At 42.9% G+C, this 14,151-nt stretch overlaps 1 protein-coding gene across 3 annotated transcripts in view; it reads left to right on the top strand.

The window, feature by feature from the left end:
* Positions 1-14,151, top strand: part of LOC115108418 (breast cancer anti-estrogen resistance protein 3 homolog) — a 113,011-nt gene that overhangs the window by 82,934 nt on the left and 15,926 nt on the right. The gene's annotated exons all lie outside the window — the stretch shown is intronic.

Below are 14,151 nucleotides of genomic sequence, written 5' to 3'. Positions count from 1 at the left end.
TTAGTGATGTGGACACAGAGAAACTTGAAGCTCTTGACCCGCTCCACTACAGCTCTGGTAATGTATTTGGTATTTTATTAGGATCCCCATTATCTGTTGCAAAAGCAGCCGCTACTCTTCCTGGGGTCCACACAGAACATGAAACATAATACAGAATGACATAATACAGAACATCAACAGACAAGAACAGCTCAAAGACAGAACTGCAAAAAACATTTTTGTAAATGCACACGTAGCCTACATATCAATGCATACACACAAACTATCTAGGTCAAATAGGGGAGAGGCGTTGTGCCTCGAGGTGTTGCTTCATCTGTTTTTTGAAACCAGGTTTGCTGTTTATTTGAGCAATATGAGATGGAAGGAAGTTCCATGCAATTAGGGCTATATATAATACTGTACGCTTTCTTGAATTTGCTCTGGATTTGGGGACTGTGAAAATACCCCTGGTGGCATGTCTGGTGGGATAAGTGTGAATGGGGATCTGTGCTCTGCCCTTTGATTCCTGTTGTTCTCGATCAGCTTCTTTGTCTTGCTGATGTTGAGGGAGAGGTTGTTGTTCTGGAACCACACTGCTGTGTTGTTGCCCACCCTCACCACCTGGCGGCAGCCCATCAGGAAGTCCAGGATCCAGTTGCAGAGGGAGGTGTTCAGTCCCAGGGTCTTTATCTTAGTAATGAGCTTGGAGGGCACTATGATGTTGAAAGCTGAGTTGTAGTCAATGAACAGCATTCTCACATAGGTGTTCCTCTTGTCGATGTGGGAAAGGACAGTGTGCAATAGAGATTGTGCTATGTGTGGAACTGTTGGGGTGGTATGCAAATTGGAGTGGGTCCAGGGTGTCTGGGATAATGGTGTTGATGTGAGCCATGACCAACCTTTCAAAGCCTTTCATGACTACAGATGAGTCCTTTAGACAGGTTACTATGGGCACAGGGACTATGGTGGTCTGCTTGAAACATCTAGGTAACATATAGGACACTTGCCAGCTGGTCAGCACATGCTCTGAGTACGCATCCTGGTAATCCGTCTGTCCGTGCAGCCTTGTGAATGTTAACCTGTTTAAAGGTCTTACTCACACCAGCTATGGCGAGCGTGATCACACAGTCATCCGGAACAGCTGGTGCTCTCATGCATGATTCAGTGCTGCTTGCCTTGAAGTGAGAGTAGTCTGACATCACTAGGCAGCTGTGGCTGGCTCAGTGTGGTTGATTCTTGTAATTCATGGCTTCTGATTGGGATATATATGTATGGTCACTGTGGGGACGACGTCATCGATGCACTTATTAATGAAGCTGGTGACTGATGTAGTAAATTCCTTAATGCTATCAGATGAATCCCGGAACATATTCCAGTCTGTGCTAGCGGAACAGTCCTGTAGCTTAGCATCCGCTTCACCGGATCACTTCCGTATTGGACACGTCACTGGTATTTCCTGTTTGAGTTTTTGCTTGTCAGCAGGAATCAGGAGGATAGAGTTATGGTCAGATTCACCAAATAGAGGACAAGGGAGAGCTTTGTATGCATTTCTGTGTGTGGAGTAAAGATGATCTAGTTTCTAGTTGCACAGGTGTCATGCTGGTAGAAATGAGATAAAATGGATTTCAGTTTCCTTGCATTAAATTCACAGGCTACTAGGAGAGCCGGCTCTGGATGAGTGTGCTCTTTTTTAGTTATGGTCTATACAGCTCATTTAGTGAGGTCTTAGTGCCAGCATTGGTTTATGGTTGTAAATAGACTACATAGAGCTACAAAAAATATAGGTGTAAACTCTCTTGGTAAATAGTTTGGTCTACATCAGTGGTTCCCAAAGTTTTTGTAGCCCCGTACCCCTTCAAACATTCAACCTCCAGCTGCGTACCCCCTCTAGCACCATGGTCAGCGCACTCTCAAATGTTGTTTTTGCCATCATTTTGTATATTAATTTTTCTCTTTATTTAACCCTCTTACATATAAAACCTTATTTGTTAATCGAAAATTGTGAATAACTCGCTATAGGTTAATGAGAAGGGTGTGCTTGAAAGGATGCACATAACTCTGCAATGTTTGTTGGGTTGTATTGGAGAGAGTCTGTCTTAAATCATTATACACACACATTCTGTGCCTGTATTTACTTTTCATGCTAGTGAGGGCCGAGAAACCACTCTCACATAGGTACGTGGTTGCAAAGGGCATCAGTGTCTTAACTGCGCAATTTGCCAAGGCAGGATCCAGAAATCTGGCAGTGGCTTCTGAATAAATTCCATTTTCACAGAACCGCTTGTTGCAATTTCGGTGAGGATCTCTTGTTCAGATATCGTTAAGTGGACTGGAGGCAGGACATGAAATGGATAATGAATCCAGTTGTTTGTGTCATTCATTTTGGGAAAGTACCTGGTTATTTGCACACCCAACTCACTTAGGTGCTTCACTATATCACATTTGACATAAGCTTGAGTTCATTTGCACACAAAAAAATCATACAATGATGGAAAGACCTGTGTGTTGTCCTTGTTAATGCAGACAAAGAGCCTCAACTTTTTAATCGTAGCCTCAATAGCCTCAATTGTGTCCCGCACAATGAATATAGTTGCGGAGAGTCCCTGTAATCCTAGATTCAGATCATTCAGGAGAGAAAAAACATCGCCCAGATAAGCCAAAAAAACATCACCCAGACAGGCCAGTCGTGTGAGAAACTCATCATCATGCAAGCAGTCAGACAAGTGAAAATGATGGTCAATAAAGAAAACTTTAAGCTCGTCTCTCAATTCAACAAACATGTTAATACTTTGCCCCTTGATAACCAACAGACTTCTTTATGTTGTAAAAGCGTTCATATCATTGCATAGTGCAAAAATAACACAAGAGTTCAGGGGCCTTGCTTTAACAAAGTTAACCATTTTCACTGTAGTGTCCAAAACGTCTTTCAAGCTGTCAGGCATTCCCTTGGCAGCAAGAGCTTGTCGATGGATGTTGCAGTGTACCCAAGAGGCGTCGGGAGCAACTGCTTGCACGAGCGTTACCACTTCCCTAGGTCTCACTGTCATGGCTTTTGAGCCATCAGTACAGAGACCAACATGAGCAGCAGCTACGTTTGGCTACTTACGGACCATTAGTGCGGGAGAGTAACAGGTAATGTGACTCTCTCCTGCGGGAGAGTAACAGGTAATGTGATTGGATGTAAATTATTTGACCAGGCTACCTGTATTTGACATTATGTAGTTTTTTCGCTGAACACTGGTTTAATTTGATTTTTGGCAGTGAAACGAGGCTACGCAGACGAGAAAAAAACCTCACCCAAATATATAGCCCCGTTGGAAAATATAAATGCACTGTTTGAAAATACTGGTATTTTTAAAATTGTGAATCACATTTTTATTTGGTGTACCCCCGATGGCATTGCGCGTATCTCAGTTTGGGAATACCTGGTCTACATCTTATCCTTCATGCCGTTTTGTCCTACCGATGCATAGAAGAACCAGCTAGTTGTATATTATCCATGTCCTTTTTCAGCCACGACTCTGAGAAACATAGGATTTGACAGTTTTTCAGGTCCTGTTGATAGAATAGTCTCGAACGGAGCTCGTCCAGTTTGTTTTCCAGTGATTGTACATTCGCTAATAGAACTGAGGGTAGAGGTGGCTTATGTACTCGCCGACGTAGTTTTGTTAAGGTGCCCACACGTCGGCCTCTCTGGTCTGGGGTGAGCAGTATGTCCTGCGCCTCCGACTCGTTGAAGTAGAAATCTTCATCCCAGACGAGGTTGGTGATCGCTGTTCTGATGTCCAGAACTCTTTTCTGTCACAGGAAACGATGGTGGAAACATTATGTACATACAAAAAGAAGTTAACAGTGCAACAAAACACACAAAATAGCAGAATTGGTCAGTTGCCTGTAAAACAACTGCTGTCCACTGCAGCGTCATTCTCAGTCCTACTGATAATACAAGCATGATTCAGAAGACATTTTTATTAGAATGTATTCACTTTTAAATTCTAGTTAGGGATACTACAGTTATCACATTTCATATTGGATTTATTAACTACAAATAGGTAAGATGTGTTTTTAATTCTGCTGCCGCTCTGCACACACAAGCTTGTTAGCTAGCTAGCCTCTCTGGTCCAGAGCTAAGCCAACGTTAAAGTTCAAAGGATTTCAAAGTTCCTCCATAGAAGCCACTCCTCCGTAGGTATAATTCCGTGGGCCTAATTCAGATAATGCATGTCATCACAAGATGCCCAGCGCTTTAAGCAAAGCCTCTTCTTCCACCCTCTCTCACTCATCTTGCACCCTCTCTCACTCGTCTTGCACCCTCTCTCACTCGTCTTGCACCCTCTCTCACTCATCTTGCACCCTCTCTCACTCGTCTTGCACCCTACACTTGTCTTTCCATCACACATGTACACAACTCATTGAGCTATAGCCTGCCAGCTCCATAGCAAGCTGCTATATCCGTACCGCATGATTGGTGAAGTAATTCAATGTCGAGCTAAATGTAAAAGAAAATAAATGATTTCAGGGGTTTAAAAAGGAACAATTTAAACCGGTACTTTTTGGGGGATTTGAACCAGTTCAGAACTTGATTTTGCTGGTCGGAACAGTGGAACGGAACAAAAAAAAGTATGGTTGATTGGAAAATCATGTTGGTTACAACCCCTGGTTTTAACCCAGAGAGATTTACTTCTGACGAACCGCTGCAGTTCACATCATCTGGAGCAAAGGGCTGGAGGGGCCAGCCCTCTGAGGAGAACCCACTAAACACGTCCCCATTTCCTCAAGTCATTAAATCACACAATGAACCTGAACCATGTCCAGTAACTCACAGCCATGCCCTCAAAACAAACAAATGACTGTGTCCCATTTTCATCTGGAAGGATGGCACTTCTGCATCTGTCCCACTGTGTTTGTCTCTGTATCCTTCTGGAGGTTGTGTCTTTAAGCTAGCAATCCGGATGAAGATGACAGTAACACCACTTAACTGTCTTAGGGAATGGCAGCAGGGTAATGTGATGAATCCCAGCCAGAGATATGCACTCGATGCAATCACGATTGAGAGTCCGTCTAACATGGATGGGTGCTTTCCACGATGATGACATGGACAGTAAAGAGAAGGTCTTTAAAAAGCCACCCCATGATCAGTCATGCAAATGTGTGAACATTCAGGCATAGGGGAGAGGGAGTGAGTTGAGCCAAAGGGGTAAGTTGAGCCACCCTTGTTTCTAGGAAACCATACACAAAATGTATAATTTGACCGGATATTTAGGAAGAGATCACAATGTTGTGTAGTCTGTGAAGGAATAAACCACATGGAGAAAGTGGTAAGCAAGTTAGGTTAAAAGAAAATCACTAATCACTAAGTCAAATTAATTTGTGTTAGAGGTTTCATGATACTTGTATCTAAACCAAAGTAGATCATTTTAAGATGGTTCTATACATCAGTTGGGGTCTCTATAAGCTTCAATATGAGCTCCTAAACCTAGCATGAAAGTGCATCCTTGTACCTGTGTGGGCTAATATAAACTCAGCAAAAAAAGAAATGTCCTCTCACTGCCAACTGCGTTTCTTTTCAGCAAATTTAACATGTGTAAATATTTGTATGAACGTAAGATTTAACAACTGAGACATAAACTGAACAAGTTCCACAGACATGTGACTAACAAAAATGGAATAATGTAGTTACCCTGATGGAGGGATTAACTATGTCCATCGTATCACCAGGCTCCTCAGGAGTAATTATACCAGAGCTATTTTTAAACTCAGGTTAAGAGTTGATTTCCTCATTGGACAGCTATGTGAACCAGGGCCTGCTGTAATTCTTCAACATCGTAAAGTGGTTCCTCGGTGCTGTTGAAAAGCCACGAGATGCCAAGAAAATCTACTTCATTTGCAGTGGAGGCTGCTGAGGGGAGGACAGCTTATAATAATAGCTGGAACGGAGCAAATGGTATGGCATCAAACACATGGAAACCATGTGGTTGATGTATTCGATACCATTCCACTGATTCCACTCAAGCCATTACCATGAGCCCGTCCTCCCCAATTAAGATGCCACCATCCTCCTGTGTTCAGTTGGCGTCCAGTTCCCCATACCGCTATAAAACATCCTTAATTCAACTGGGCTAAGTGTTGAGGGGAGGGAGAGAAGGAGCTCTGTGAGTGTGAATGGAGGTTGAAGGTCTTTGGTAGTATTATGTAATGAATTGAAAAAAGGAAAGACAGAAGAAAAGACAAACAGCTCCTGGAAAGATACTTTTCCCAGGCTGCTGTCTGGGTATGGAGTGTCTGGTCACTGTAATTCTGTGGCTTAAGGGTGTTGGCTGGGTCTACAGACTGTTGACAACATGGAGAGAGTATGCCTGCCTGCCTGCCTGCCCTGCCTCGGGCCATCCTTCAGTACAATGCCAGTGCCCTCAGTGGTTATTTCAGGCTGTGCTCCCCTGCTTGGGCCTGGGATTGTAAGTCTCTATATATACATGACATGTATAAATACCCAATGGGTGGAGATGGAAGGATGAGAACTTTTCCATACTGGGCAAAACTTTCACCGCTTTATGAATTATAGCTACTTCATTTTTTATTCCAGTGAGATTTTTTAGGATTTACATTACATCATTGACATAGTTGCCATAGGCTATGTTTGCTTCCTTTTCTGTGGTATTGCAGGGCCATGTGGTGCTGTGGTATTGCAGGGCCATGTGGTGCTGTGGTATTTCAGGGCCATGTGGTGCTGTGGTATTTCAGGGCCATGTGGTGCTGTGGTATTGCAGGGCCATGTGGTGCTGTGGTCTGCAGGGCCATGTGGTGCTGTGGTATTTCAGGGCCATGTGGTGCTGTGGTATTGCAGGGCCATGTGGTGCTGTGGTATTTCAGGGCCATGTGGTGCTGTGGTATTGCAGGGCCATGTGGTGCTGTGGTATTGCAGGGCCATGTTGTGCTGTGGTATTTCAGGGCCATGTTGTGCTGTGGTATTTCAGGGCCATGTTGTGCTGTGGTATTTCAGGACCATGTTGTGCTGTGGTATTGCAGGGCCATGTTGTGCTGTGGTATTGCAGGGCCATGTGGTGCTGTGGTATTGCAGGGCCATGTGGTGCTGTGGTATTGCAGGGCCATGTTGTGCTGTGGTATTGCAGGGCCATGTGGTGCTGTGGTATTGCAGGGCCATGTTGTGCTGTGGTATTTCAGGGCCATGTTGTGCTGTGGTATTTCAGGGCCATGTTGTGCTGTGGTATTTCAGGACCATGTTGTGCTGTGGTATTGCAGGGCCATGTTGTGCTGTGGTATTGCAGGGCCATGTGGTGCTGTGGTATTGCAGGGCCATGTGGTGCTGTGGTATTGCAGGGCCATGTTGTGCTGTGGTATTTCAGGGCCATGTTGTGCTGTGGTATTGCAGGGCCATGTGGTGCTGTGGTATCGCAGGGCCATGTGGTGCTGTGGTATTGCAGGGCCATGTGGTGCTGTGGTATTTGCAGGGCCATGTGGTGCTGTGGTATTGCAGGGCCATGTGGTGCTGTGGTATTGCAGGGCCATGTGGTGCTGTGGTATTGCAGGGCCATGTTGTGCTGTGGTATTGCAGGGCCATGTGGTGCTGTGGTATTGCAGGGCCATGTGGTGCTGTGGTATTGCAGGGCCATGTGGTGCTGTGGTATTGCAGGGCCATGTTGTGCTGTGGTATTGCAGGGCCATGTGGTGCTGTGGTATTGCAGGGCCATGTGGTGCTGTGGTATTCTATGTAATATTGCATTGCGCACTATTCAGGCCTGTCCAGAAGAAAGATATTTGAAGCAGTAGACTGACTGTTTTTTTTAGGCGGTCAATGTCTTATTATACTCTTCATCACTTAGTTCAACGACTGACCTGTTGTATCATCAGGGGGTGCAGGCCAAAGCCTGCCAGCGTCTTTATCACAACTACACGGGACAGTTCTGACACATGGGTGAACAATGGGTTCACCCTGGCCACAGTATCCATGGGAATAACATATATGGTACTGGGTCATGTGACAAACACATGCTGATGCCTCATAGCCTGTGACAGAGGCTAATGCTCGAGCCATAGATATGATTCTGGTTGGTTGTTCAGGGCAGTAAAATACCATACTGGCCTGTATTGTTATCCTATCCTATTCTCACTGGATGGCATCAATATCAAATCAAAGTTTATTGGTCGCGTACACAGATTAGCAGGTGTTATAGCGAAGTGCGTGTTACATTTCCAACACTGCAGTATAATGTCGCGCACATACAAGAGAAATACGTGACTAATCAAAAACATCAAAACAAGACATCAAGAAATAACAATCCAAAGTACATACATATGCGGTGTGTATAGACAGTAAATCATCTGGAAAAGAAAATAGTATGTAGAGCAGTAGGTATATTAGGATGACCTATGTTGAGAATACAGTATATACATACACAGTGAGTAAACAACAGTATATATATAACAGAATACGAGGTAACCAGCGTTCAATGACTCTATATACGCGGGCATTAGTCTCAAGGTGCAGGGCCGGGCAGGTAGCTGGCTAGGGATGGCTGTTCAAAAGTCTGATGGTGTTAGAAGCTTTTTCTCAGTGTTCTCGGTCCTGGATCTGATGCACCTGTACTGTCTCTGCCTGCAAGATGGTAGCAGAGTGAACAGACTGTTGCTTGGGTGGCTGAGGTCCTTAATTATCTTCTTGGCCTTCCTTTGACAATGAGTGTTGTGAATGTCCTGGAGGGCAGGCAGCGTGCCCCCGGTGATGCATTGGACTGACCGCACCATCCTCTGGAGGGCCATGCGCAGGGTGGGCTATGTTATTTTCTAAATGTAATCATTATAGTTAATGGTCACTTGTCCAAAATTGTAATCAGTAATTTAACTTTTGGATCCCCAAACTCAGTACTGTAATCTGATTACTTTCAGTTACTTTTAGATTACTTTCCCCTTTTAAAGGGTATTAGAAGACAAAAATTCATATTACAAATGTAACTAAATCTATTGCAGGATAAATCAATGTTAGAGTTTACTTGGGTGGCCATAAATGGATGTTGCAATTTACTTTATAGGTTGGTTATGTAGGTTTCTTCTAACCCATTGCTGTATGTTTACATTTTTTTTTTTAAGTCTGTCAGATTTCCAGTCATTCGAATGAATTGAATACCCCTTGAACTTCAAGAATAGGAAATATGGGAATGTAGATTCGCCAAATTGTTTTACCTGAGCATAACACACAAATGAAGTACTTACTACTCTGTTGTTTATTTTGTTGTCATGGAAGACTGATTGGGTTAATTGCTTCGAATTGAAAAACAATGTTGCTCATATGGAATGGCGTGCTTTGAGCACTACTGAAAAGTGTTATTTGCATGTGAAAAATGTATGCCATATGCTGCATTTGCTATAGGCCTATTGTTTACGTTGGTGACACTTTGATATATCTATAACTTTCAACTGTTTAAGTCTATCAAAAGTGTGTGAGTTTGAGCATGTGTCTGCTAGGCCTATGGACATAAAAAAAAAAGATTGATAGGCAGCTTAAACTTCTTCAATTCCACCATTGTTGGTTTAAAATATACATATACATTCGTGAACAGCCATCCACAACAACTACAATATGTAAGCCGCAAATACCTAAATGAGAGAGCAGTAGTGTGATTCACATCAATGTGCTATGTAGATATCAATAATAATATCACCCCGTAGGCTAGACTACCGCTTTCGTCCTTACCTCTAGGTGTTTATTCCAGTTGGATAATCTTTGGATACCGACATTAGTCACACCATTGGAAGACATAGCCTGGTCTGTAGCCTACAAAAGCCCATTTATGCTCTTTTCCCGCAATCCATCAAAAGCATATTGTGTGTCATCATAGTGGTCAGTGACTTCTAATCAGACTCACTCAGGCGAAGCAAACTTAAATTTGCGCCTTTTTTGAATGCTGATCTGAATGTCATTGAGAAAACAGAAAGGTGTCAACTATTTTTTCCGCAACCATCCTTTATGAATTTAAAAGTAATCCTTAGAAGTAATCATCTAGTTTTTCTAAAGTATCTGTAATTTGATTACAATCTTTTTGTTGGTAACGTAACAGATTACAGTTTTTTTGTAATCCATTACATGTAATCTGTTACTCCCAAACCCTGCCCATGCTATTGAGGGTGGCACAGTTGCCGTACCAAACTGTAATGCAGCCCGACAGAATGCCTGCTCTCAATGGTGCATCCATAGACGTTTGCGAGGCCCCGTCGTTGTGGATTTGGTGGTGCTCCCTCTTCTGTCTCCTGCAGTCCACGATCAGCTCCTTAGTTGTTTTTTTATGCTGAAAGAGAGGTTATTTCCTTGCACCACTCCGCCACAGCTCTAACCTCCTCCTTGTAGGCTGTCTCATCATTGTCAGGCCTACCACTGTCGTGTCGGCAGCAAACTTGATGACTGAGTTATAGTCTTGCGTATCCATGCAGTCATGGGTGAACAGGGAGTACAGGAGGGGCTGAGCACTGGGGGTCCCCCATGTTGAGGATCAGAGTGGCAGAGGTGTTGCTGCCTACCCTCTCCAACTGGGGACGGCCCGTCAGGAAGTCTAGGACCCAGTTGCACAGAGTTCAGACCCAGGACCCTGAATTTAGTGACGAGCTAGGAGGTCACTATGGTGTTGAAAGCAGAGCTGTAGTCGATGAACAATGAACAGCATTCTCACATAGGTTTTCCTCTTGTCCAGGTGTACAGCGCCCCAACAGATCCACCGATGACGCAATCGCCATTGCCAAGAGTGTGCAAAGCTGTCAACAAGGCAAAGGGTGGCTACTTTGAAGAATATCAAATATAAAAAATATTTTCATTCATTTGTTTTTTGGTTACTACATGATTCCATATGTGTTATTTCATAGTTTTAGTGTCTTCTATATTATTCTACAATGTAGAAAATAGTAAAAATAAAGAAAACCCTTGAATGAGTAGGTGTGTCCAAACTTTTGACTGGTACTCTAAATATATTTTTTTTACCCATATTTATCCCCTTTTATTTGGGCGATAAACTACTTACATTAAAAAAATAAAAGTTTTCCCCGTACCATCTTTTGATGATGCGTTCATATTATTGTAGTGTGTAGCCCAAACTGTTCGGACACTAGAGACAGAAGTTGTCAGATCGGCAGTACCGACTTCATACGAGTCCCGTGATGCTTGCAAAACGGAGAACGTCATCATGTTCGTGAGAGTCTCATCTTTCCATAGAGGGATCATATTAGTTTGTTGACCAAAAGGTTCGTACACTACAGAAGTTTTTAAAGAGAAGACAGATTTTAGGGGTTTCTGACAAACATCGCTGTAGCTCTGCCTCCTTCCAACGCAGAGGCGGAAAGCGGATGCAGTGGATGGAGACACAGTCCATTTAAAAATATATATCTCCAGCTTAAACATACATATTTTGATGGGGATTTTTTTATTGTGCTAATTACATTTAGACTCTTGTTATGTAACATCCCCCTGGAGATCGTGTAAAACTGCTGTGATGAGGCTAAGCTTGTTTCACCCACTATGGATAATTCTATCATTAGTTTTGACTTCTAGGCTTATAGCTTTCGAGGATATAGAATATCTGACTCTGGCTCAGCTTGAATGTGTTTGTGAGATGCCAGCTCTCTCGATCCTCAGCTTCCCCAGGGCTAGTGGGCCGTTTCTTGGGGAGCGTTGGGCCGTGCAGGAATCACACATGGCTGACAGGCTGTTGACAGCCCCCCTCGCCCAGGGTATGTTTGTGTGTGTCTGTGCAAGCATGTGTGCACTTCCACAGTAAAGCAGAGTGAGAGAGACGGCCTGCCAGCGAAGGATGCAGTGTAAGAAGAATACTCACTACTACTGTCATGACATTTACAAGACTTTTCCTTGCATACATTTCCCAATCTAAGTTTAGCATGCAGGCTATGCATATGGATAGGCTTATGCTTCAATATGAGGCTCTCTCGTCTTCTCTGGTGGAGAGTCTCAGGCACAGACACCCATAGCCTCACTAGAGGAAGTTTAACCCTAGACTATCTTTTCAATCGTCTTTGAAACATATAAAACCTATTTTAATCTGATGAGCAGCAGGTCCACTGTCTCTCCAACGGAACAGACAGACTAAATATATATATATATACACAGATATAAAACAGTAGCAGCAGCCCATAGCTGACAGTGATTCAGTCCACTTAATTAGCTCTCTGCTAGGTCGTTCCACCTCAAAAAGCACAAGAAAGAGGATTTCAACACCCACCATCTCAGATTGTTCTAGAATTGTTGATGTTGTTAGAAACAGATAAGATTAGCATTCCTGTTAAAATTATATTTCAACCAAATAATCTTATCAGAACCTGGTGGATGTAGGATGAGACATTATTGTGTTACATCAACTCAATACCTTTCTCCAGTGACCAATATTATACTTGGTTTTCTAATAAATTGTTGTTTGTGTACAACCTCTGCATTAACCTTACTTGCCTAGTGCCATCTTTGTCCCTGCACACTACAACAATGATCTTTCTGGGAATAAACCTCTGAATAGGGAAAATAAAACATAATCAAATTCACTGAGAATACGTTACATAGGATGAAGAAATAATACTCTGAGCCGCAGCTCCATACTACTTGTCTTACATAGGGAACTGATACTGTTTACTCTTGTTAGGGTGGAATTAGCGTGTGGGGTCTGTGGGTGGCTTTTGACCATTTCTTTGGATTCTTCATCTCTTACTCATTGTTAGAAACAGGTTTGGTCCAAATCAGATGTTAGGTACTATATGTATTGAATATTATATGAATCCTATAAATGGCAAATTTGGGTGCAATGAATTAGCAAAATTTCTCAGAGATCAAATTATACTTCAACAGAATAATGTTGCAGGAATGCTTTTCTTATCCGTTTCAAACTACAGAAATGATTTCATAGCAATCTGAGATGGTGGGTGTCATGGCTTGCTGATTTGACATGGAACGACACTGCTAAAATAAATAGCTCCATACTACCTCAAGCTTGAGTTTCCAATGCTTACCCCCTTCACCCGCAAAAATAAAACACCATTTCCTGGAGCCTTACTTTTTTTATTTGGCATATAATTATGTCGGCCATAACAGAAAACTCAAATTTACAGTCCTTCCGGATGTTCTCTCTGGGGTCGAAGGTGAACGCAGTCTAACATATTTAGCCGTGGGTTAAACAGTGGAAACAAATAGCCTGTTAAGCTCGGCACAATACTGCGTCACTGCTTCTGGAAGTGGTCAGATAGGCAAAACACTGTGCATTCTGAACATTCCTAACAGTTAGCCAATGTCAAGAAGGCCTCATGCTATTTTAGAAGGGGACAAATGGGTATATGATACTATATGTTCCTGTCCTGTCCCAGTCCCTTAAAGGGAAAAATACAGCTGTGAAGAGTTTCTGTCCCGAAGGCCATTGTCATATTACATCATTGTTGTTGATCAATGTTCATCTGTATTGTCAATATTCCCAGAAAGATCATTGTTGTAGTGTGCAGGGACAAAGATGGCACTAGGCAAGTAAGGTTAATGCAGAGGTTGTACACAAACAACAATTTATTAGAAAACCAAGTATAATATTGGTCACTGGAGAAAGGTATTGAGTTGATGTAACACAATAATCCTACTGGTCATCGCTCACCCTTAGGGTCAATGCTGAATAGCCAATCAACTCCCTCCTCCCACAACCTCCTCATCTCTTTATGAACCAGGTCTTGGCAGCCCCTAGTAATCCTCAGATTGTGTTTTGGAAAGTTGCAGGTTTGTTGCCAACATCTAAAATAGCACAATGGCTACAGTAATTTCCTCCAGAGTCTAATCCTGCCTGTCATCTCCAGGGGGTTTGTTTAAAGAGCTACACAATTATAAAACATTATGGAGTGTGTTGTTCTGGCTGGGTCTACTGGACCTCTAGTTAATGAAGTAGAAAACTGAAGCTCGTTTTAATCCCACGAGTGGCGCCACAGGAGGGAAATTTCAGTATTACTCTGATCATTTATCGACATAGATACTGGTATATTGCGGGCAGACAGAGGTTGCACAACAACAGACCAATCCCTTTTGTAATGTGTTTACAAAACTCAATGCAGGACATGCAGCTAGCCTAGTGGTTGGAGCGTTGGACTAGTAACCGAAAGGTTGCCAGATTGAATCCCCGAGCTGACAAGGTAAAAATC

The sequence above is a fragment of the Oncorhynchus nerka genome, linkage group LG24 (genome assembly GCF_034236695.1).
Source record: "Oncorhynchus nerka isolate Pitt River linkage group LG24, Oner_Uvic_2.0, whole genome shotgun sequence".
In the NCBI taxonomy this organism is placed as follows: Eukaryota; Metazoa; Chordata; class Actinopteri; order Salmoniformes; family Salmonidae; genus Oncorhynchus; species Oncorhynchus nerka.
The sequence above is the reverse complement of the archived record's forward strand: the minus strand, read 5'-3'. Positions and strand labels throughout refer to the sequence as shown.